Source organism: Hypanus sabinus, chromosome 7 (genome assembly GCF_030144855.1).
Source record: "Hypanus sabinus isolate sHypSab1 chromosome 7, sHypSab1.hap1, whole genome shotgun sequence".
Taxonomy (NCBI): domain Eukaryota; kingdom Metazoa; phylum Chordata; class Chondrichthyes; order Myliobatiformes; family Dasyatidae; genus Hypanus; species Hypanus sabinus.
The window spans coordinates 108985775-109008400 of NC_082712.1; the positions used below are offsets into that span (position 1 = coordinate 108985775).

Here is a 22626-nt window from a genome sequence, read left to right on the forward strand (position 1 = left end):
GTGCAGTTTCAATACGAATCATAGAGTTACACAGCACAAAAGCAAGAACCAAACAGTCCATACTCACCAAGATACCAGCTAGTCTCATTTACCCATGTTTGACCATATCCCTCAAAACCTCTCCTGTCCATGTACATGTACCTGCTCCAATGACTTCCTCTGGCAGTTCACTTCATATATGGACCACCCTCTAGATGAAAACGTTGCCCCTCAGGTTCCAATTAAATTTCTCCCTCTTACCGCAAACCCTTCCCTCTAGATCTTGATTCCTCAGCCCTGGGAAAAGTACTGTGTGTATTCACTCTATCTATGCCCTTTGAGATTTTACACAACTCTGTGTGACCACTGCTCATTGTCCTAGGCCAGGAGTCGGCAACGTTTACCACTGAAAGAGCCATTTGGACCCATTTCCCACAGAAAAGAAAACGCTGGGAGCCACAAAACCCGTTTGACATTTAAAATGAAATAACACTGCATACAACGGGTTTTTTTTTTTGCCTTTATGCTATGTATAAACAAACTATAATGTGTTGCATTTATGAAATTGATGAACTCCTGCAGAGAAAACGAAATTACATTTCTGCATGCAACAAAAACATTTTGAACTCCGAAAAAAAGACGTTGGGTTGAAGGTTACTCCATAGTTAGCCTACCTTGGATCGAAGAATTAAAAGAAAGCGCGCACTGGCGGGTGTCAGGCATTGGCAGTGGTGATGCATATTAATAGCGATAAAAAACACGTTGTAGCGGTGTGCTACACACAGTGCTAAAATAAAGACACTGCAGTCAAAGGTAACTTCATTCGAACTAAACAGCCTTGCTTTAAAGCCTCCCTCAACCCGCCCCCCATGGGCGCGGATGCTCCAAAAGACACGTACTCACAAACCCCCATAGGCTATTTCCCTTAGCCGGAACGGTGGCTAATTGTGAGCCGGTTCAGATGTGCCAGGAAATGGGGTCGCCACAACGTTTTATTTAGATTGTACAAGATCACCATAATCTTCAAATTTCGAATTAAATTTCAAAAACTAACAAACCACGGGGAGCCGCAGCACAGAGATGGTGATGGTGATGCATTCCATGGTATGTCTGTAGAAATTTGCAAGCAGCTTAGGTGATATACCAATTCTCAAATTCCCAATGAAATTAGGCAGTATCGTGCCTTCTTTGCAACTGCATCAATATGCTGGGCCTAGGATAGATCCTCAGAGATGTTGACAACCAGGAACTTGAAACTGCTCTCACTTCTTTCTGGATACCAAACCCAACCAGTTCCCCTCTACCACCACTCTCCTTTGTCTGGCAAAATTAGTCCTCACTCTCAATTTCTCCTTTGGTTCCTCCAAGCAAAATGCATAGCCATGGGCATTCGCATGGGTCCCAGCTATGCCTGCCTTTATATCAGCTACGTGGAACAGTCAATGTTCCAAGCCCACACTGGTATCACTCGCAAAGTTTTCCTCCGCTGCACCAACAACTGCATTGTTGCTGCTTCCTGCACCCATGCTGAGCTCATCAACTTCATCAACTTTGCCTCCAACTTGCATCCTGCCCTCAAATTTCCCCGTGTATTTTCGACACCTTCCTCCCCTTCTCGATCTGTCTCTATCTCTGGAGACAGTTTATACAGTGATGTCTATCATAAACCCATTGACTCTCACAGCTACATGGACTATACCTCTTCCCACCCTGATACTTGTAAAAATACCATCCCCTCTCAGTTCCTCTGTCTCTGCCACATCTGCTCTCCGGGTGAGGCTTTTCATTCCAGAACTAGTGGGATGTCCTCCTCCTTCAAAGAAAGGGCTTTTCCTTCATCCACCATCAATGCTACCCTCACTTGCATCTCACGCCCACCTGCCCTCATCCCATCCACCAGCCACCACATCAGAGAAAGGGTTCCTCTGCCACCCCATCAGCCTCTGCATCCAGCACATAATTGTCTGTGACATCTACCATCTGCAACGGGATCCCACCACCAAGCACATCTTTCTCTCCCCCTTGCAAGTGGAGTAAGTGCTACGCCTGCCCCTCACCACCATTCAGGGCCCCAAACAGTCCTTCCAGGTGAGGCAACACTTCACCTGTGAGTCAGCTGTATCCGGTGCTCCCAGTGTGACCTCCTATATATCAGTGAGATCTGACGTAGACCGCTACACTCCGTCCACCAGGAATAGCGGAATCTCTTGGTGGTCAATTCTACTTCCCATTCTGACATGACAGTCCATGGCCTCCTTCACTGCCACGATGAGGTCACACTCAGGTTGGAAGGGCAACATCTTATAGCCTTTCTGGGTAGTCTTTGACCTGATGGCATGAACATCAATTTCTCGAAATTCTGATAATTGCCTCTCCCCCTTCTCCTTCACTATTCCTCGTTCCCATTTCCCTCTTTCACCTTATCTCCTTACCTGCTCATCACCTCCCTCTGGTGCCCCTCCTCCTTCCCTTTCTCCCATGGCCTTCTGTCCTCTCCTACCAGATTCCCCCTCCTCCTTCCCTTTCTCCCATGGCCTTCTGTCCTCTCCTACCAGGTTCCCCCTCCTCCTTCCCTTTCTCCCATGGCCTTCTGTCCTCTCCTACCAGGTTCCTCCTCCTCCTTCCCTTTCTCCCATGGCCTTCTGTCCTCTCCTACCAGGTTCCCCCTCCTCCTTCCCTTTCTCCCATGGCCTTCTGTCCTCTCCTACCAGATTCCCCCTCCTCCTTCCCTTTCTCCCATGGCCTTCTGTCCTCTCCTACCAGGTTCCCCCTCCTCCTTCCCTTTCTCCCATGGCCTTCTGTCCTCTCCTACCAGATTCCCCCTTCTCCTTCCCTTTCTCCCATGGCCTTCTGTCCTCTTCCTACCAGATTCCCCCTTCTCCAGCCCTTTCTCTCTTTCACCAATCAACTTCCCAGCTCTTTACTTCACCCTCCCCCGTCCCAGTTTCACCCATCACCTACTACTTCCTCCCCTCCCCCACCTTCTTACTCTAGCTTCTAATTTCATTTTCCATTTACTATGAAGGGCCTCAGCCCGAAACATCGATTGTTTATTCTTTTCCATAGATGTTGCCCCGTCTGCTGAGTTCCCCCAGCATTTGTGTTGAAACTGCTCACTCTTTCCACTTCTGATTCCTTGATGAGGATTGGTGTGTTTTCTTGACTTACCCTTCCTGAAGTCCACTATTCATTCCTTGGTCTTATTGACGTTGAGAGCAAGGGCTGCAACACCACTCAACCAGATGATCTACCTCACTCCTGTACCCCACCTCGTCACCATCTGAAATTCTGCCAATAATAGTTGTGCAGTCGGCAGATTTATGGACGGTGTTTGAGCTATCCCTTGCTATCATTTGAGCTATCAATTGTGGATGTAGAGAGAGTAGAGCAGTGAACTAATTATGCATCCTTGAGGTGCACCAGTGTTGATTGTCAGTGAGAAGATGTTATATCTGATCAGCACAGACTGTGGTCTTCTGGTGATGAAGGCAAGCATCCAGTGACAGAGGGAGGTACGGAGATCCAGGTTTTGGAGCTTTTTGATTAGAATTGAGGGTAAAACTGTGTTGAATCCTGAGCTGTAATCAGTAAACAGCAGCCTGACGTGAATATTACGATTGTCCAGGTGATCCAAAACAGAGTGGAGTCAGTGAGATTGCATCTGCTGTAGACCCATTGTGACAACATGTAAATTGCAGATCCTGGCTTAGACAGGAGTTAATTCTAGCCATGACCAGCCTTGTTGACTCTGCTCTGCTGTTAAATCATTTTCCCTCTCAACCCCATTCTCCTGTTTTCTCCCATAAAATTTGATGTCCTGACTAATCATGAAGCCTATCAAACTCCACTCTAAATAGACCAAGTAATTTGATTTTCACAGCTATTAGTGGTAAAGAATCCCATAGATTAGCACCCTCTGGTTAAAGAAATTCCTTCTCATCTCTGTTCTAAAGGGACAGTTTTCCATTCCGAGGCTGTGCTAGCTCACATTCAATTATGAAGAAATCACTGCAGCACCTCTACTTCCTCAGGAGTCATGACATCCAAAACTTTGATAAATAGACGTGTTGTGGAGAATATATCGACTGGCTGCATTACAGGCTGGTATGGAAACACCAATGCCCTTGAACAGAAAATCCAACAAAGAAATAGTGGATCTGGCCCAGTCCATCACAGTAAAGCCTTCCCCACCACTGAGTACACCACCGCTGTCGCAGGAAAGCAGCATCCATCATCAGGGACCCCCACCACCCAGGACATGCTGTCATCTCTCTACTGCCATCAAGAAGCCTCAGGGCTCACACCACCAGGTTCAGGAATAGTTATTGCCCTTCAACCATGAGACTCTTGAACCAAAAAGGTTAACTTCACTCAACATCACTTGCTCCATCATTGAAATGTTCTCACAACCTATGGATTCACTTTCAAGGACTTTACATCTCATGTTCTCTATATTTATTTACTATTATTACTTTTTTGTGTACTTACATGGTTTATTGTGTTTTGGCCACCAGTTAAACACCCGAGTTTGTTCACTGATTCTGTTTTAGTTATTATTCTATTATAGATTTATTGATTATGCCCGCTGGTTGTATTTGGCCATATATGTACTTTGATAATAAATTTACTTTGAACTTTGCCCTGTGGTCTTAGCCTCTCCCAGTATTGGAAATATTCTCTCCACATCCACTATTTTCAATATTCAGGTTTCAGTGAGATACCCTCACTCTTCCAAACTCCAGACAGTACATGCCCAGAGCCATCAAATGCTCGTTATGCTCTAACCCTTTCATTCCAGGGATTATCCTCTGGACCCTCTCCAATGCCAGTCCATCCCTTTCTAGATATGGGGTGCTTGTGCGTAGCAGCAACAAATGTATGCATCACAAACTTTCCTGTCTCCCACTCTGTTACAGATTTCACCCGCATTGTCTCCACCTTCCCTGAAACTTAAGATACACTGATTGGAGCTTTTCCAAACTATGATGATATGTTGGTTCTATTCCTCTTTGTAGACACTGCCTGACCTGCTGGTATCTCCAACATTTTCTTTTTTTTTTATTCCAGATTTGTACACCTACAGATTTCTGGGTTTCAATAAATGGCTACATGAGATTTGTTTTGCTATTTTTCCCTTACAGAAAGAGCAGTCCTGAACAGTTTCTCTCTGTTGAATCACTGCTCACGTTGTACAGGGCTGTATAGTTAATTCTTGGGGTGGGGGGGGGGGGCGAATAGTCTTCTACAGTGGACCCATAGTAAAAGCTGTACTGGGTCAGAGGCAGATTAGCCGGGCCAAGTGAGACGAGTTGTTTGACAGGCTGGACCAGGGCAGCACGGCGTGGGATGGGATGGCACTGCTCAAAAATGTTCTCACCTGTAATTGTTCTCAAGTCAAGTTTACTGTCATATGCACAGGTACGGTGAGCAACAACTACAATGAAAAACTTGCTTGCAGCAGCAATGCAGGCACAGGTAACACACAGAATATAAAATATTCACAAATTGTACCAGAGTAAAAGGAAAAAACTATGCTAAACAAGACATTAGCACAAGAAAAACCACAATGAGAGACAAGTCCACAGTAGTAGTGTTGTGTTGCTGAAGTAGGGTTAGGATGATGCAGGTCAGTTGAAACACACAAGGATTTCAGGACGATAGCTCCCTCCTGTGGCCTTCACTATCTGATCAGCTTCATTAAAGCTTTAACTTCAGAGTCAGACTCAGAATAGGCCTCTCGGCCACCAGGTCCATGTCGATCATTTTCCCATCCTATTTGCCAGCATTAGCACCAGTTCTTTGCCTATTCAAGTGCCTGTATGGCATCTCTTGAACTTAGTGATTTTATCTGATTCCACCACCTCCTCTTGAAGAAAACTCCTGATATTCACCTCTCTCTGAACAAAATGTCCCTTCAGGCCCCCTTTAAAAGCCTTTCCTCTCAGCTTAAGCCATGTCCTTTTTTTGATATTGCGACCAAGGGCAGTAAAGAGTTTGACTATCTACTTTACTTTTTGACTTCCAAAAATCTTATATACCTCCAACAGGTCACCCACCCCTTGGCCTACTTTGTTCCAGGGAAAGCAAGCTGGCCTATCCAGTGTCTTCTCAGAACTAAAGCTCTCCAATCCAGGAAGAAAATCAAAGAAGTGGGTCGACTTTCGCACGTCAGGCAAATTCCTCCAGCATTGAAGAGATGAGAGGCAAAGGTGAGGTGGAGGAGGAGGCAGCTTCCATCTATCTACCATCCATCCCTTCGTATCTAGTTCAACCCATCACCTTTAGCCTGCAGCCTCTTGTGTTTCTACCTACCACCTTCCAGTCTCCACCTCCCCACCCCACCACTGGCTCTGTTTCCCTGTTCTCTTATCTGTGTCTACCCATTACCCAGCAACCAACTCCACCTCTCCACCCCCTCATTCTGCTGCCTTCTCCATTATCCCCCTCAAGACTTGGTTCCACGCACTGACCCCAGCCCCTGTCCCACCTCTTTATACTTCCTATCTCAGCTCTATATTCTCAGTCCTGATACAAGGTCTTAACCTGAAACATTAAGCAGCCAGCTGCCTCCAGAGCTGCTTCTCTAATCTGGAGCAAATCCAGATTGCAGCACCTTCCACACCTTCTAGTGAACTTGTCCAATACCCACATACATCCTAGTTATATTCCTTTGTAAGGATGGGATGGGACCCTAAGGACTTGTGGAAACTGCGTGGAGGTTTCTTTCGAACTTAGTCTATTAACATCTCTGGACTATTTTTTACTGTGCCCATGGTCTGTTTTTTTTTTAATCAATTATGCTATTGTTTGCACTGTTGTAACTATGTGGTTTTGTGCAGGTCTTGTAGCTTTAGTTTTTGGTCTTGTTTTGTCTGGTGGATTTGGAGCTCCTTTCCAGGGAACGCGCTAAGACGGTAGCGCGATATTAATACGCAGCAGCCTCTCTGGACTCTGGATTGGGGATTGCCAAACGTTACGTGGATTTTCTGGTGTTGTCTGTTTTGTCATCTGCTTTTGTGATACCATTCTGGAGGAACGTTGTCTCATTTTTTAAACTGAATTGCATTTGTGGTTTCTAAATGACAATAAACTGAATCTGAATCAGATTTCGGAATGGTTCATGAACACTCACTATTTTGCTCCCTTTCTGCACTATTTATATCCTTACTGTGACACAGTAAATTTTTGTACTGCACTCTGTCACTTCAGCTAAACCGCAAATTTCACAACATGTCACTGATAATAAACCTGAAAAGAAACAAGTAATAACCCACCTTTTGATTCCCCTTATCTCCCACTTCCTTAAATTCTAAAAGGGCACCATGCTGAATGCCCTTTCTACATCGCAATTAGAATCTGGCAGCACCAAAAGCAGCTCCATCAACTGGCAGAGCTCTTTGAATCTCCACTGCCCTGTGCTCACAGATTTTACTTTGGACAGCTTCCCCCAGAACTCATCACCTGGCAAACTTTTGTAGTTTGGCACCAGTCCTTCACGTTGATACGCAAGTCACTGTTGCAAACAGTGTAGCAAGCAATACTGTCATTATTTTGACCCCTATTAGGCAGGGGTACACTTTAGTGTAGTCTGGGGTGAAGTATGTTTTATATTTTCTTTTTTTGGAACACTCTGCCATGGGGCTGCAGGACACTAAACTAAACTGATGGACAATGAAAGAGAAGAGAGAGGTCGACTGCAAATCCCGCCCACAGAGAAAACTGACAGGTTTACTTAGCACAAAGAGACCAATCAGGATTTCTCCTCTCTCCCCCTCTCCCTCCCCACCCACCAAGCTTGCTCTAAAAATTTTCTGGGATACTGTGTTGTATATAAGTTGCGGGGGTCAGGGAGCCACTATCAATACGCCGGAGACTGCTGGAACTTCCGAAAGAGGTGGGATGTCTGCTATTTGTAAGGTTTTTACAAACTCACCTGATCTATAGATACCCTATTTATAAAGTCACAATGGGCTCATCACAACATGCCCTTCCACCTATCATTGGCAAATTTGGAAAGCTTACATACATTCAGATCATTGATGTAAGCAGTCAATAACGGAGACCAAGAACCGATCCTGGAATTGTATTGCATACTCCAATAGCAACCAACAGTACGACTATCTCTGTAGCATTCTTCTTTAAAACCCATTAGGTTCTGATAACAACATTAAAAAGGATAATAAAAGTTCTCTGCTTGTCCTTTCCACACCGGTGTCCCAACACCTGACTATCTTGGTTCTTTATCCAAAATGGGAAACCCAATTAACCTCTTTCACAACCCATGTAGACTTGCCATCAACTCCACCATCATGTACCAATACATTTATAGAAGGCTTTCTATCAGTCACCGAGGCTGGAGAGAGAAGCAGGCTATAGCCACTGGAAATGGCAGCTGTTCCAAAAGCAGGTGCGGACAAGTGGGTAAATCCTAGCTATAACGATACCGGAAAATCTATTGATCTACAACCCTAATGGAACGTGAACCATTCTTCACATATCCAATATGTAGAAGCCATCAGCCCAGCTGGATCAAACACCTTTGTGCAAAGATTATATCCTGCTGCACAGCTTGGTCAGGTGAGCCCCCTCCCTAACTAACTACCCTTTCAAGATGAGAACATGCCCATATAGAATCAGTTATTGTCACATCCTGCCTCAAAGATGCAAGCCTAACTTCCATTTATCTGGAATCATTTTCTGTGTGTGACTCATCTTTGGCCCATGTTCTTCAGACTATGAACTCCATTCTACTTGGCAACTGCACTGAATTTACTGCTAGAGTCTCCCTCTCCCTCTTGATGTTTGTCAGTTCCAAAGTCCGTGATGTGTTGGATATTTGGAAGCAATCTGCCCGTGTACTCGTTCACCCTGCACCATGTCACCACTCACCAACCAGCGACTAGTCTCTAGCTACAGTGGTACTGAAAAGATGAAAATTGTGCAACTGGTTTGTTGCAGCCAATAACTCACATGCAGCCTGTAACCATGAACTCTCCCCCTCAGAGATTATCTCATTTAGCAGAGACAAATAAAACAACTTTCAGAGAGATATTGGGGGATCAGGAAGCTGAGGTAAACAGGAAAGATTCCCTCAGCATTACTTGCTGAGGCTGTGGTCAGTCAGCCAGTCCGGGCCCTTGGGGCTGACTCTCTAATCACAGAGAAGTGATAAGAACCGGTTGTAAGTACAAACCCAAGACCAACAGGCAGCAAACTTGGAAAGAACCCTTGCTGATGGATGGGAGGGGGGACCTGAGCTGAGAGAGTTGTCACAGAAGTAAATGTGGAACAATCTCATTTAACACCCGTGAAGTCAGGACTGCAAGTTGTGGAAGTGCAGATCCAGGGGGCTGCCACAGTGCAGTTCTGTCCACAGTTTACCAGATGGGTGGAAGAAGAGCAGGGGGCTGATTCAATGGCAGTTATAGAAAGCAGGTGGGGAGGGTAATTTAAGACAATGAGAATAATTAGGCTGAAGTCCCTTTCTCTCTGCCTAGAGAACTATATACCACTCGCTGCTAGCCACGAGCCCGTCATAAGCTGCCACACCAAAAGCAGATCCTGTCAGTGAATCCAAGTTATAGCGAAATCCTGCAGGTGCTGCAATGGAATTTCAAAACCCACCATTTCAGCACCGAGTTGCTGTTCCCATGTGGTGAGGAGATGGGCCTTCAACATGACCGTTAAAACTTCACCACATATAAAAGGAGGCTTTTCAGCCCAATTTATCCATGTTAGATCTGATGACATAGGAACAGAATTAGGCCATTCATCCCATCGAGTCTGCTCTGCTATTCCATCATGGCTGATCCCAGATCCCACTCAACCCCATACACCTGTCTTCTCACCATATCCTTTGATGCCATGACTGATCAGGAAGTGATCAACTTCCATCTTAAATATACACACGGACTTGGCCTCCACCGCAGTCTGTGGCAGAGCATTCCACAGATACACTGCCCTCTGGCTAAAACAATTGCTCCTTACCTCTGCTCTAAAGGGTCGCCCCTCATTTTTGAGGCTGTGCCCTCTAGATCTAGATAACCCCACCATAGGAAACATCCTCTGTACATCCACCCTATCTCATCCTTTCAACATTCAGCAGGTTTCAATGAGATCACCCCTATATTCTTCTAAATTCCAGTGAGTACAGGCCCAAAGCTGCCAAACACTCCTATGTTAACCCCTTCATTCCTGGAATCATCCTTGTGAACCTCCTCTGGACTCTCTCCAATGACAACACAACCTTTCTGAGATATGGGGCCCAAAAGTGTTGACAATTCTCCAAGTGCAGCCTGACTAGTGTCTTATAAAGGCTTAGCATTATCTCCTTGCTTTTATATTCTATTCCTCTTGAAATAAATGCCAACATTGTATTTGCCTTCTTTATCACAGATCTAACTTGTGAATTAACCTTCTGGGAATCTGGCGTCAGGAATCCCAAGTCCCTCTGCACCTCTGATGTTTGAACCTTCTCCCCATTTAGATAATAGTCTGCACTACGCTCGGTCCGCCAGAGAAAGCAGGATCTCCCAGTGGCCACACATTTTAATTCCACGTCCCATTCCCATATGTCTATCCATGGCCTCCTCTATTGTCAAAATGAATCCAAACTCAGGTTGGAGGAACAACACCTTATATACCGGCTGGGTAGCCTCCAACCTGATGGCATGAACATTGACTTCTCTAACTTCCGGTAATGCTCCTCCTCCCCTTCTTACCCCATCCCTGACATATTTAGTTGTTTGCCTGTTCTTCATCTCCCTCTGGTGTCCCCCCCAACCCTTTCTTTCTCCTGAGGCCTCCCGTCCCATGATCCTTTCCCTTCTCCAGCTCTGTATCACTTTCGCCAATCACCTTTCCAGCTCTTAGCTTCATCCCACCCCTTCCGGTCTTCTCCTATCATTTTGCATTTCCCCCTCCCCCCACTACTTTCAAATCTCTTACTATCTTTCCTTTCAGTTAGTCCTGATGAAGGGTCTCGGCCCGAAACGTTGACAGCGCTTCTCCCTATAGGTGCTGCCTGGCCTGCTGTGTTCCACCAGCATTTTGTGTGTGTTGCTGTCTGCACTATTGTTTCTTTTATCAAAATGCATCATCGTACATTTCCCAACACTCTATTCCATCTGCCACGTTTTTGCTCATTCTTCCAATGTATCTAAGTCCTGCTCAATCACATTGCTTCCTCAGCATGACCTACCCCTCCACCTGTCTTCATATCATCTGCAAACTTTGCCACAAAGCCATCAATTCCATTATCCACATCACTGACAAACAATGTGAAAAGTAGTGGTCCCAATCCTGGCCCCTGAGGAACAGCACTAGTCACTGGCAGCCAATCAGAAAAGGCCCCCTTCATTCCCACTCACTGTCTCCTGGCGTCAGCCATTCTGGAATCCATGCCAGTATCTTTCCTATGACACCATAGGATTTTATCTTGTTAAGCAGCCTCATGTGTGGCAACCTTATCAAACACCTGCTGAAAGTCCAAGTAAATGACTTCCACTGCCTCACCTTTGTCCACGCTGATAGTTATTATCTCAAAGAACTCTAACAGATTTGTCAGGCAAGATTTCCCTTCACAAAAACCATGCTGACTTTGACTTATTTTATTATTAGTCTCCAACTACCCCAAAACCTTGTCCTCAATAATAGACTCCAACACTTTCCCAACCACTGAGGTTAGACTAACTGGCCTATAATTTCCTTTCTTTTGCCTTCCTCCCTTCTTAAAGAGTGGAGTGACATTTGCAATTTTCCAGTCCTCTGGCAACATGCCGGAATCAAGTGATTCTTGAAAGATCATGACCAATGCATCTGTTATCTCTTCAGCAATCCCTCTCAGGACTCTGGGATGTAATCCATCTGGCCCAGGAGACTTATGAACCTCAAGACCTTTCATAGAACATTACAGCACAGAAACAGGCCTTTTGGCCCTTCTTGGCCCAACCATTTTTCTGATGTACCGGTCCAAGTTTTCCTTAAATGTTAAAAGTGAGCCCACATTTACCACTTCATCTGGCAGCTCATTCCACACTCCCACCACTCTCTGTGTGAAGCCCCCCCCCCCCCCCCGTGTTCCCTTTAAACTTTCCCCCCTTCACTCTTAATCCAGGTCCTCTGGTTTTTTTTTCTCCCCTGGCCTCAGTGGAAAAAGCCTGCTTGCATTCGCTCTATCTATACCCATCATCATTTTATATACCTCTATCAAATCTCCCCTCATTCTTCTACACTCCAGGGAATAAAGTCCTAACCTATTCAACCTTTCTCTGCGACTCAGTTTCTCAAGTGTCCCGGCAACATCCTTGTAAACCTTCTCTGCACTCTTTCAACCTTATTAATATCCTTCCTGTAATATCCTTCCAAAACTGCACACAATACTCCAAATTTGGCCTCACCAATGCCTTACTCAACCTCACCATAACATTCCAACTCTTGTACTCAAAACTTTGATTTATAAAGGCCAATGTACCAAAAGCTCTCTTTACTACCCTATCTACCTGTGACGCCACTTTTAGGGAATTTTGTATTTGTATTCCCAGATCCCTCTGTTCTACTGCACTCCTCAGTGCCCTACCATTTACCTTGTATGTTCTACCTTGGCTTTTCCTTCCAAAGTGCAAGACCTCACACTTGTCTGTATTAAACTCCATCTGCCATTTTTCAGCCCATTTTTCCAGCTGGTCCAAATCCCTCTGCAAGCTTTGAAAACCTTCCTCACTGTCCATTACACCTCCAATCTTTGTATCATCATCAAATTTCAGTTTGCATAGCACATTTTCATTTGTAACGTTGGTTGACAAAAAGTTCCCCAGCCTACCCTCACCTCCTAGTGCAGGGTCCTTAACTCCACAGGTCACGACCCTTCAGGTACCCACCCAGTAGAGTTCAAATATGACCCTCTGGGTGAGAAACACTCTACCTCATCTCCCCCACAACCCTTCCATATTGTTTTAAATTTCACTCCTCTGCTAGGTGGTTCTTTTTGGCTCTGTCCAACAACTGTTATAATCTTAAGCACTATTCACATTTCATAATATGTAGTGATTTTAGTCTTGTACTATACCCGCTGCCACACAAAATTAAACAAATTTTGCAATAAACGTCAGTGATAATAAACCTGAATCTGATTTGTTCCACTTCTCTTCCCCAGCCCCTGCTCTAAAGAGTAGAACACAGATTATAGCACAGAAACAGGCCCTTCAGCCCAGTGTCTGTGACAACTATGATGCGAATTCAACCTACACAAGGTCAATGCCCTGTTAGTGTTCTGACTAATCATTGCTAAAATATGCCCAGCTTATCCAATTGCTCCTCATGACCACAATTTTCCAGAGTTGCATCGTGCAATCACAGCTTTCCTGTGGTGGACAACCAGTCCTGTGCAAATTCTCAAGCTGTGTAATTTCCCTGTCCTTCTGTGCCTCCTATTTATAGAATTCTGTTCTGAACTCTACTTGTAGATTAGCTTCCTCCTCTGTTTTTGGTTACACTTTCCAGAATTTAGCAACTTGCTAAATTAAAAATTTTTCTCATCTTTCCACAACAAGAGATTCTGTAGAGTTGGGAAATCTTGAACTATACATACAAAACATTGAAGGAACTCAGCAAGTCAGGCAACAACTATGGAGGGAATAGTATTCCTTCCTCTCCCCAACCTCCTTATTCTGGCTTCTGCCCCTTTGCTTTCCAATCCTGATGGCCCACAAAGTTGACTGTTCATCTCCCTCCAGAGATGCTGCCTGTCCTTTTGAGTTTCTCCAGTATTCGCTCATCTTTCCCCTAGTTTCAGATGAAACATACAGCACTCTTACAGGTGTTGGCAGAGTGCATGCTTCTCCTGGTTGGAATGGCTAGATCCTCAAAATAAAGTGTCAGCCATTTAGGAGAAAGATGTGGTGCAAGTTCCTCACCCAGAATTCTTCACCCTAGGAGGCTATAACAATTCATTGACAATTGAAGATTGAAAACTTTTGCTTAATAAAGGAATTGAAGGGAAAGAACTAGTGGAAGAAAGTGTGTCTGATTGCTAATTCTAGCTGCCTAGTTTTCCTACCAGCTACCAATGACATGCTCCCTGGCTGCCCCTACCCTGTCTTCATGACAATCAAATGTAATCATTTCACAATTACTCTCTTGCAACTCAGAATCTTCCCGCCATCCCATCAGCAACAGATCTGTCCTCTCTGAAATGACTGCTGTGTCATTGGCACCCAAACAAAACAGATTATTATTAACTTTGTTCTAATTTTGGGAATCAACCCCAACAGTCTGAATAATGGGGCAGCAGCAAGGAGCCAAATGGCCTATTAATCTCCTGTTTCTTTCATTGACAAGGTCGGGACTGGAGGAACAGGTTCCAGCTCTGATGCAGCTTGTGATTTTACACAGAAAGTGGCAGATTTAAAGGTGACTGGGTTTGTCGTAATCTGAACTAAGCCTTGTTTATTGCTGCATAGCTCAGCTCAGGCCAGAAAAGCCCTCACGACTCCACCCAGCCAATGTCATCATTACTCACTTCAGAAAGTAGGTGAAAAGTCAGGCAGCCGGGCTCAGCAAAGCGAAAACAAAAGCACAGACACTTACCGAAGGCTTTCGACTCAGGCTCTGCACGAAGTTTTTCTTTGCATCAATGGAAAATTAGGGCACAGTGACGGAGTTAACAAACACTTTGTTCTCTCTCTCTCCGGAATTAGTCACTGTTGCTGCCTGCAATTCAAAAGCACAGAAAATGCCTTTCAGGTCTGCCATTCACAGAACAAATCAGACATACCAAAGCCGAATTTCCATCACTGGGCTGAAAGCAAGATTGCTCTTTGCAGATGAAGTGAAGGCTCACCGATATGATACTCTCAGCAACTACAACAGGAAGCTCAAAACGTGTTTCCTCTTTTAAACAGAAGTGGCTCACCAAGGGAAGGAAAAAATTATGGTAACCACCATCAGTTAGCTTGATCTCAGCACCAAACCCTCACAGCCTCGAAATAAGAGTGAAATCAATGAAGACCAATCCGCATCAGACAGAACCGGGATATGTTGGAAAATTATCTGGTGCCTGGCAGACAGGAATACAGACATCAACACAACACACACAGATCCACTGGATGTCATAGTGCCAGGAGGAGGGAAAGAGAGGGAGGGACAGAGGGGGCGGGGAGAGATGAGTGAGAGGGAGAGGTGAGAGGGAGTGAAAGAGTCAGGAAGGGTGGAGAGAAGGGAAAAGGAAGAGAAAACTGTTGGAGAAAGGGAAGAGCAGAAGAGTGGAGAAGAAAAAAGAGAAAAAGAAAATGGTGGGGGACAGTGAGGGGGAGGCGATGGGAGGGATGGCGGCTGGACGGAAGGGAGCCGAGGGGTGGGATGGGGAGGAGTGAGAAGACAGACAAACAGACAAGCTGACAGAAATACAATGGGGAGGGTGCTGTGAGGGAGACTGAAACACACAGCCCAAGCCCCTGCACAGTCAACGTCTCAGTGCTTCACAACACTGACCCTGCTCCATTTGAACGGCATGTAGCCAGCTTCACATCACAGCTGCTGTGACACAAATTCAGCATCAGACACCGCCCTGTGCCTCAGCAGCCCCGCTGGACCGACCATCAACTGGCCTCCTGAATTCCCTAATGCAGGAGAATGTCCTATCCCATTCCAGCATGTCCACCCCACCCCCTTTTCAGTTCCACTGGCAGGATATTGTCCACCGTGAACACACAATGCCTGCTCCCAGTCCAAACCATCCTCCGTGTCACAGCAGGGTAAGGTGCAACTCATGCAGGAGGGGCATCAGTGAGCAGGGCAACAACAACAGGTGATGGGACTGGAGGAAAGAGGCAGAGGTGGGAAGAGAGGAAGCAGCTGTTCCAGCTGAGGTGAGCCTGGGACTGGGGAACACAGGAGACTGCAGGAACTCAGCAGGTCAGGCAGCACTGGTGGGAGGAAATGGCCAAGATCCTTCAAGGTAGAGAGGAGATAGACAGTATAAAACATTGGAGGGGAGCCTGACAGGTGAAAGGTGGATCCAAGTGATGGGCAGATGACAGAAGCAGAGGGATCGAGGGGAGACAGTTGATGGAATCCGAAAGGGTGAGGAGAACTACCAGGCTGGAGAAGAAAAGGGGACCTCCAAGCTGCGGAGATGGGCAATTTCTGACACAAAAGTGAAGCACAGGAGAAAGACCCCGACCAAAAATGGCAATAGGGAGCTTCTTGGCAAACGTCAGTTTCAAAGGAAATGGGGAGTCTCCAAGGTTTTTGCTCACCCACTGAATGGCCCATTGACCAGAAAGTACTAGCTCCATCACCAATCACCTTGCCGGTAATCCCACGACAAATCAATTACACCAACAGTTAACCTCGCCAGAAAACTAACCGAGATACCCTGCCAGCTATTGTGAAAACTGGCAGCAACCCAGTTCAGAACAAATACAATACGACATTTCACCATTTAATTATGGCACAGAAGTCAGGCCATCTCACATAAAAAGCAGGGTGATCCCGGGCCCACGTGGAACACTTGCATAAAAAACAATAGCAACCTTGTCCCATTGTACAGAACGTCACCATTCAACTGAAGAACAGCCTAGCCAGCCTGTAAAATAACATGCCTGATAAACAGAGGTGTTTTGAGAAGCAAAAAAAATGCAAATGCTGAGATCTGAAATAAAAAACACAAAATGCAGGGGTTACTCAGCAGGCCAGGCTATAGAAAGAAAAAGATAGATCGTGTTTCAAGTCAATGCCCCAGTTACATTGTGAGTATTTTCACAGTAAAAATATTTAGTTACACTTTGAGTAAAATCATTGTAATCACCAGACCATTTAATTACACGACGAGCTGAGGCAGGAGAAGACAACTCGCCTCTCAATCCTATTCCACCATTCAATAAAATTGTAGCTGATCTGTGATTTCTAATCTGCATTCCTATTTCCTTCTTATCAAGAATCTAACTCTCTTTAAAACTATTGAAATACTTGGCTTTTACCCTCCTTTGAGGAAGAGAGTAACAAAGGCTCAGTAGGATGAGTAAGAATTTCCCCTCATTTCTGGCTTAAAGGGAAGATCCTTCATTTCTTCACTCTTGCTTCTGCATTCTCCCACATCCTCTCTGCGTTCACTGTCAATACATTATCTGGTTCAATTAAATCCCTTTTTTAAAAATATAAACTTCAGTGGAACAAGCTTAACTATTCCTAACATTTCTCACAATCATATTCTGTACTGAATCCACCGTTGTGATTTAACTAGAAGTTCCAATACAACCCCTATCCAGTTCACACAACAATAAACTATAATACCCTGTTAGCTTTCCTAATTTCTGCATACTAGTAGACTGCGAATCGTGCATGAGTACTAGTACGGGTAGGGCTGTAAACTCAGCTTACTCCATCAGGGGCACTAGCCTCCCAGCCATCGAGGTCAATTTCAAAAGGCGGCATCTATCATCAAAGACCCTCAATAGCCAGGAGATGCCCCCTTCTCATTGCTAGCCTGAGAAAGACTTGCCTTCACCCACCACAACTGAATTGGACGGAAGCAATCCCAGCCTGGCGAAACTTCAAGCATCGTGAGTCTGGCAACAAAGACATAGCACATGGAGGCGAAGGGAAAGATTGGGACCTAAACTCTAGCCTCTTTGGTCCTTGGCTTCTGTGTGCGCTTCCCCTGGAATCATGGGCCACTCTTTTTAAGGAGTTGGGATTCTCCAGAAGAATTCTAGGACCTGCTGGCAAACCCGTGGCAGGGATAGCTGATAGCTCACAGGCCATCGGTTCATGACAGCAGCCCAGTCCTACTACTCCAGTACTCTCCACTACTGACTTAGTGTTTAGTGTTGTTTTTACATGATGCCCAAGCCTGTTTGGACTCTGTAACCATCATATTTAGCATTTTAATCTCTGCTGTTCCATCCAAAATGACTGATTGCATATTAAAGTTTTGAAATGTAATTTATTCACAATTCTTCAGAATGTAAATTCCTTTCAAATCTGCCCATCTTTGTGACATTGCAACTTGAGTAAACATGAACAGGCCCACTGTCACACTTCCTCAGCTACTTGGTAGCCCTTCCATTCTACCTTACAGCTTTAAGCAGCACAATCCAATGAAAGGGAGGTCCATGGACATTCCTCTGGGAATGCTTTATTTACCTCTTCAAAACCACTGAAGCAGGTTCATTGGGCATCACCCACCTTTCACAAATTCATATTGGCTCACTTTGATCCAAGCGAAAACAGGTTCTTTCCCGCTAACATTCCTCTGCCTATGAACACTCTGGGATAGTCCTTGCCCCTTTTTACCATGCACTTCTCCCTAAAACAACAGTGCTAATATCCTCCACCCCATCTCTGGTATTTGTCCAGTTTAAATCCTTCACACCCTCGCCAGTCCTACTGGATTTCACTCTACCCCTCACAACCGCAGGTTTAATTCTCTCCAGGTTGAACGCCCCTTCTCAATGCCGCCCCGGTTTAACCCGACCGCTCTGATCACCCGCTTTAATCTCGTGATGCTGTCGGGTTTAATTGTCCGGCTTTGTAATTCTCCTGCTACCGCCAGGTCTGACCGCTCGGTGTGACCGCCCCCCCCCCGATACCGCCAGGTCTGACCGCTCGGTGTAAACTCCCCGGTACCGCCAGGTCTGACCGCTTGGTGTAAACTCCCCGGTACCGTAGGTCTGACCGCTCGGTGTAAACTCCCCGGTACCGCAGGTCAGACTGCTCGGTGTAAATCCCTCCGGTACCGCCAGGTCTGACCGCTCGGTGTAAATCCCTCCGGTACCGCCAGGTCTGACCGCTCGGTGTAAATCCCTCCGGTACCGCCAGGTCTGACCCCCCCCCCCCCAGTACCGCCAGGTCTGACCGCTCGGTGTGACTCCCCGGTACCGCCAGGTCTGACCGCTCGGTGTAAATCCCTCCGGTACCGCCAGGTCTGACCGCTCGGTGTAAACTCCCCGGTACCGCCAGGTCTGACCCCCCCCCCCCCCCCCAGTACCGCCAGGTCTGACCGCTCGGTGTGACTCCCCGGTACCGCCAGGTCTGACCGCTCGGTGTAAATCCCTCCGGTACCGCCAGGTCTGACCGCTCGGTGTGACCCCCTGGTACCGCCAGGTCTGACCGCTCGGTGTAAATCCCTCCGGTACCGCCAGGTCTGACCGCTCGGTGTAAACTCCCCGGTACCGCCAGGTCTGACCCCCCCCCCCCCCAGTACCGCCAGGTCTGACCGCTCGGTGTGACTCCCCGGTACCGCCAGGTCTGACCGCTCGGTGTAAATCCCTCCAGTACCGCCAGGTCTGACCGCTCGGTGTAAATCCCTCCGGTACCGCCAGGTCTGACCGCTCGGTGTAAACTCCCCGGTACCGCCAGGTCTGACCCCCCCCCCCCCCCCCAGTACCGCCAGGTCTGACCGCTCGGTGTAAATCCCTCCGGTACCGCCAGGTCTGACCGCTCGGTGTAAACTCCCCGGTACCGCCAGGTCTGACCCCCCCCCCCCCCAGTACCGCCAGGTCTGACCGCTCGGTGTGACTCCCCGGTACCGCCAGGTCTGACCGCTCGGTGTAAATCCCTCCAGTACCGCCAGGTCTGACCGCTCGGTGTAAATCCCTCCGGTACCGCCAGGTCTGACCGCTCGGTGTAAACTCCCCGGTACCGCCAGGTCTGACCCCCCCCCCCCCAGTACCGCCAGGTCTGACCGCTCGGTGTAAATCCCTCCGGTACCGCCAGGTCTGACCGCTCGGTGTAAACTCCCCGGTACCGCCAGGTCTGACCGCTCGGTGTGACCCCCCCCCCCCCCCCCCCCCCCCCGGTACCGCCAGGTCTGACCGCTCGGTGTGACTCCCCGGTACCGCCAGGTCTGACCGCTCGGTGTGACTCCCCGGTACCGCCAGGTCTGACCGCTCGGTGTGACTCCCCGGTACCGCCAGGTCTGACCGCTCGGTGTAAACTCCCCGGTACCGCCAGGTCTGACCGCTCGGTGTAAATCCCCCCGGTACCGCCAGGTCTGACCGCTCGGTGTAAATCCCCCCGGTACCGCCAGGTCTGACCGCTCGGTGTAAATCCCCCCGGTACCGCCAGGTCTGACCGCTCGGTATAAATCCCCCCGGTACCGCCAGGTCTGACCGCTCGGTGTCAACTCCCCGGTACCGCCAGGTCTGACCGCTCGGTGTGACCCCCCGGTACCGCCAGGTCTGACCGCTCGGTGTAAATCCCTCCGGTACCGCCAGGTCTGACCGCTCGGTGTGACTCTCCGGTACCGCCAGGTCTGACCGCTCGGTGTGACCCCCCCCCCGGTACCGCCAGGTCTGACCGCTCGGTGTAAACTCCCCGGTACCGCCAGGTCTGACCGCTCGGTGTAAATCCCCCCGGTACCGCCAGGTCTGACCGCTCGGTGTAAATCCCCCCGGTACCGCCAGGTCTGACCGCTCGGTGTGACCCCCCGGTACCGCCAGGTCTGACCGCTCGGTGTGACTCCCCGGTACCGCCAGGTCTGACCGCTCGGTGTAAACTCCCCGGTACCGCCAGGTCTGACCGCTCGGTGTAAATCCCCCCGGTACCGCCAGGTCTGACCGCTCGGTGTAAATCCCCCCGGTACCGCCAGGTCTGACCGCTCGGTGTGACCGCCAGGTCTGACCGCTCGGTGTGACCCCCCGGTACCGCCAGGTAGCGACCCCTCTCTTCCCCCTTACCGAGTCTGTGTCTCCTCTCGCCGCAAGTACCGCCCACCTTATCCAATATTTATGAAATGCCGGGGCAGCGACCAATCGGAAGCAGAGCGGGGCGGATCCTTCGGGAATGCTGATGATTGGCGGTGGGGCCTGGGTCCTGGAATTCGGGTCGGAGCCTCGGTCTCTCCTGGCAGTGTTTGCGGGAGCCGGGTTCCAATCCCCGGCTCAGCCTGTGGACTCCCCCACCACGCCTGCCGTGGAGAACCAGCTGCGCGTTGCCGGCTGTGCTGAGCTGGGACGAAACGGGATCGGTCCATTCAGCCCTTCATTCAATAAACGTGGTCGATCTTTTGCCTCAGCACCACCTTGCACTCATCCATGTCCCTCATTTCTTTAAAATCAATCACTCATGGAGTCGTACAACACTGTAACAGGCTCACCATGGCCATTTTTGCCCACTGACGCTGAATCCCCTTTACCAATTTGAGAACCCTATTCCTCTACCAGGCAGCGTCATTTTGTGATCTTGTGCATTAGAGCCTCAATACCAGGCTGTGATGCAGAGCAGCACTTTGCTCTGCTATGACTCTTATTTTGGGATTTTTTTGTTGTACATTCAGGCGTTCATTGCCTGTAACTATGTCTTTTTCCTTTTTAAGTTCCCTCTCAGGAGAAATGTCCCACAAACACCCAACCCCCTCCCCCCCCAATTATCTTATAGCCTTCTCTACAGCCGGAATAATTTGATTTGCTGGATCACTGGTTGCAACCCAATTCAACTGAACAAGCCTCTCTTCCCCTGTAGTGGTGGCAGTATCTTATGAATTGGCACCATTCTTCTCACACTAATCTTTGAGCCACACATCCAAGTATCTGATCTTCTTCACCCAATGCAACCTGCACATGGTTCAGGTTGTAATCCAGACAACAAAGAAGCTTTGTGATTTTCCTTTCTAAGTGGAAACAAATCTGTTCCTATTATTTTAGCAGAGCCCCATTCTTTGTCCAACCTACAAGTTCTCATATGGATCCTAACAACAAAACCTTCTCTCTTCTCACTTCGATTTTCTTCATCACAGCCTTAATCCTGGCACGTAGCAGAACCTTCAGAAATCCCAGACCTGCCATACCTACACTCACACTTGTCGACTGATTCAGGATCAGTTCCTGAGGGTTGGAGGGTAGCTAATGTTATCCCACTTTTTATGAAAGGAAGGAGAGAGAAAACAGGGAATTATAGACCCAGTTAGCCTGACATCAGTGGTGGGGAAGATGCTGGAGTCAGTTATAAAAGATGAAATAGCGGCACATTTGGATAGCAGTAACAGGATTGGTTTGAGTCAGCATGGATTTACGAAAGGGAAATCATGCTTGACTAATCTTCTGGAATTTTTTGAGGATGTAACTATGAAAATGGACAAGGGAGAGCTAGTGGATGTAGTGTACCTGGACTTTCAGAAAGCCTTTGATAAGGTCCCACATAGGAGATTAGTGGGCAAAATTAGAGCACATGGTATTGGGGGTAGGGTACTAACATGGATAGAAAATTGGTTGGCAGACAGGAAACAAAGAGTAGGGATTAACAGGTCCTTTTCAGAATGGCAGGTAGTAACTAGTGGGGTACTGCAAGGATCAGTGCTGGGACCACAGCTATTTAATGATTTAGATGAAGGAAATAAAATTAACATTAGCAAATTTGCAGATGACACAAAGCTGGGTGGCAGTGTGAAATGTGAGGAGGATGTTAGGAGAATGCAGGGTGACTTGGACAGGTTGGGTGAGTGGGCAGATGCAGTTTAATGTGGATAAATGTGAGGTTATCCACTTTGGTGACAAGAACAGGAAGGCAGATTACTATCTGAATGGTGTCAAGTTAGGAAAAGGGGAAGTACAATGAGATCTAGGTGTTCTTGTACATCAGTCACTGAAAGTAAGCATGCAGGTACAGCAAGCAGTGAAGAAAGCTAATGGCATGTTGACCTTCAGAACA

General features: G+C 47.4%; 1 protein-coding gene across 3 annotated transcripts in view; it reads right to left on the minus strand.

Annotated features, from left to right (window-relative positions):
* cpt1ab (carnitine palmitoyltransferase 1Ab (liver)) overlaps positions 1–21000 on the minus strand; it is a 67077-nt gene extending 46077 nt beyond the window's left edge. Inside the window, exons 1-2 of one of the 3 annotated variants that reach the window (XM_059975363.1) lie at positions 20658–21000; positions 14566–14688 (exon numbers count right to left, since the gene is read on the minus strand). The gene's annotated coding sequence lies outside the window, so the exon portion shown is untranslated. Of the gene's footprint in view, positions 1–14565; positions 14689–14818; positions 15171–18165; positions 18191–20657 lie in introns of those variants that run through there. The other 2 variants (XM_059975365.1, XM_059975364.1) reach the window with 2 other exon arrangements.
* Between the last annotated feature and the right edge of the window lie 1626 nt (positions 21001–22626).